The 3,284-nt window shown below is 45.4% G+C and overlaps 1 pseudogene; it reads left to right on the top strand.

Annotated features, from left to right (window-relative positions):
• Positions 1–986: 986 nt before the first annotated feature.
• On the top strand, positions 987–2,285 carry LOC109378351 (serine/threonine-protein kinase 24 pseudogene; annotated as a pseudogene).
• Positions 2,286–3,284: the final 999 nt, after the last annotated feature.

The raw sequence follows: 3,284 nt of genomic DNA, 5'->3' as shown, positions 1-3,284 counted from the left end.
ACACTTCAGGGGCAACAGTCCTAACTGTCAAATGATTCTTTTCTACAATATATCCTCAGACTAAAGACAATAAAGACTACAGGCAAATATGGAAGTTTAATGAGAAATTTTTTTTCACAGTGTTATGGGATAGCAAATCAGAAAACTAATTTCTGTGTATTTAAGAATTTAGCAATTGAATAAATGCACATTCACAAAAATTTTAACAAAATCAATAAATACAGAAAGAGTATTCTTCAGACAAGCATCAATAGCCTGAGAGACTTCCAGGCAGTTCTTCAGAACCATTCTTATTCACATAGGATGTACATGAAGTATGAACCACTACAACTCGTTTGAGGCATACTGGTTTTAGAAGAGCTTCCCAAATGTTCCCAGTCAGATCTTTTATGTCCTTCTAGCTCAGAGAGCTAAGCCAAGTTGTGTAACTGGTTGTAAGTGATCAATAACAAACTGGCATGAGGATAGCAAGAAAGTTTCAAACTTTAAATACCCCACTATAAATCATTAGTTAGCACTCTCATCCTTCTCTTGGCCAAGAGTCAGTTTGAACCTTCCAGGCATCCCTGGAGATATGCATTGAACTGCCTAGTTCAGCTAAAAGTAACTTACACAAATATATATATATATATATNAGAACAGATACAAATTAAAGATGCCATCTAAATTCCTAGTATTTAACACCATATTAGAAGGGCATGCCAGACTCCAACTCCAGGCCTCCGGGCTCTAGCCTAGTGGCGGTGGCAGCGGCGGCGGCGGCGGCGGCGGCGGCCCCTCGCAGCCCCTTCCCGGCGTTGTGCAAGGAGACGCCGCCGGCTGCTGAGCCACCATCCGGCCCGGGACCTGCTGGGGCTGGGGTGGCCTCGGGCTCCGACTCGGGCTTGGCCGGCCGCCCTCGTCGCCGGAGGGCTGCGCTTGGCCCGCGGGCCTTGGCGCCCGCGCGAATCGCCGTCCGGTCCCGGGAATTAGCCGTCCTGACCGTCATGGCCCACTCCCTGGTGCAGTCAGGCCTGCCCGGCATTGCAGAACCTAAAAGCAGCTCCAGAAGAGCTTTTTACAAAACGAGAAAATTGGAAAGGGCTCTTTTGGCGAGGTGTTCAAAGGCATTGACAATCGGACTCAGAAAGTGGTTGCCATAAAAATCATTGATCTGGAAGAAGCTGAAGATGAGAGAGAGGACATTCAACCAGAAATCACAGGGCCGAGTCAGTGTGACAGTCCGTACGTAACCCGATATTATGGAGCTTATCTGAAGGATGCTAAGCTGTGGATAATAATGGGATACCTAGGTGGAGGCTCTGCGCTAGATCTATTAGAACTTTACCCTTTAGATGAAACTCAGATTGCTACTATAGTAAGAGAAATTCTGAAAGGACTGGATTATTTGCATTCGGAGAAGAAAATACACAGAGATATTAAAGCTGCCGATGCTCTGCTCTCCGAACATGGAGAGGTGAAGCTGGCTGACTTCGGAGTGGCAGGCTAACTAACAGATACCCAGATAACAAGGAATACCTTCGTGGGCACCCCTTTCTGGATGGCACCCGAAGTCATTAAACAGTCAGCCTACGACTCAAAGGCAGACCTCTGGTCCCTGGGCATAACAGCTATAGAGCTTGCAAAAGGGGAACCACCTCATTCTGAGCTGCACCCCATGAAGGTTTTATTCCTCATTCCAAAGAACAACCTCCCAACGCTGGAAGGAAACTACAGCGAACCCCTCAAGGAGTTTGCTGAGGCCTGTTTGAATAAGGAGCCGAGCTTGAGACCCACTGCTAAGGAGTGACTGAAGCACAAGTTTATAATACGCAATGCAAAGAAAACGTCCTCATTGACAGGTACAAGAGGTGGAAGGCCGAACAGCGCCATGAAGACTCCAGCTCTGAAGACTCTGACACGGAAACGGACACGGACGGCCAGGCATCCGGAGGCAGCGACTCTGGGGACTGGATCTTCACGATCCGAGAGAAAGACCCAAAGAGCCTTGAGAATGGAGCTCTTCAGCCATCGGATTTAGAAAGAAATAAGATGAAAGACATCCCAAAGAGGCCTTTCTCTCAGTGTTTATCTACAGTTATTTCTCCTCTGTCTGCAGAGTTGAAGGAGAAGAGCCAGGCGTGTGGAGGTAACATGGGGTCCCTGGAAGACCTGCAAGGGGCCGTCTACCTGGCAGACGAGACTTGCCCCGGGATCTCGGACACCATGGTGGCCCAGCTTGTACAGCAGCTCCAGAGATATTCACTAAGTGGTGGAGGGAACTTCATCCTGCTGAAATTACTTTGGCATTTGGGGTTTTGTTTTTCCTTTTTTCTTCTTCATCCTCCTCCATTAAAAAAAGTCAACGAGAGCCTTTGCTGACTCTGCTGAAGAGATGCCCCTTCGAGCGTTCGTCCCCCCAAGCCGAGGTTGCTTGTCTAGTGTCACACGGTCCTTCCTTGCTGGCCTCGGCCAGGGAAGTCTCTAGATGGGGTGGGGAGGGTCAGCTCCTTCAAGCAATCATTTTATTTGATTATTCTTGTTTTTAATTTTAACCATAGTGCACATATCAAGGAAAGTGTCTTTAAAAACAAATACAAACCCTGAAATGTATATTTGGGATTATGATAAGGCAACTGAAGAAATGAAACCTCAGGTATCCTGCTTTAAGTTGTAACTCCCCTCCCTGGGAGATGGAGGTCACTCTGGTGGGTCAGTGTACAGATTTGTATATAGTGTCATTTTTATGGAAACCCTTCGGGCTTACATAAAGAATCACTGTGTACAAATTGGCCAAGTGCTTCTGTAGATACTGTCAGTGAAGTAAATATTTGACAGGCCATAACTTGAGTCTATTGCCTTGCCTTTATTACATGTACATGTTAAATTATGTGACCAGTGATTTGGGTTTTATTTTGTATTTGCAGGGTTTGCCATTAATAATAATTAATGCCCCTCTTATGGAAACAATCCTATTTGTACCTCAACAAATGCAATTTTCCCTCTTGTTTGTCCTACAACCCTTTGGTACACTTAGAAGTTGAGTTCCTTTTTCATTGATGGTACTATTTCTTACTGTTTTAAATTGGAACATATCTTGCCTCATGAAGCTTTAAATTATTATTTTAAGTTTCTCCCCGATGAAGTGCTCTCGTCTAATATGCGTTTGGAATCGTTCCTGCTCCAGCTGCACCGTTCTTTCCAGTATGATTTTCTGTTGCACCTTGTAGTGGAATCTTCATATCATCTTTCCCACCTAAAAATGTCTGAATGCTTACACGAATAAATTTTATAACACACACACA

This window comes from Hipposideros armiger, unplaced genomic scaffold, assembly GCF_001890085.2.
Source record: "Hipposideros armiger isolate ML-2016 unplaced genomic scaffold, ASM189008v1 scaffold_1898, whole genome shotgun sequence".
In the NCBI taxonomy this organism is placed as follows: domain Eukaryota; kingdom Metazoa; phylum Chordata; class Mammalia; order Chiroptera; family Hipposideridae; genus Hipposideros; species Hipposideros armiger.
The sequence above is the reverse complement of the archived record's forward strand: the minus strand, read 5'-3'. Positions and strand labels throughout refer to the sequence as shown.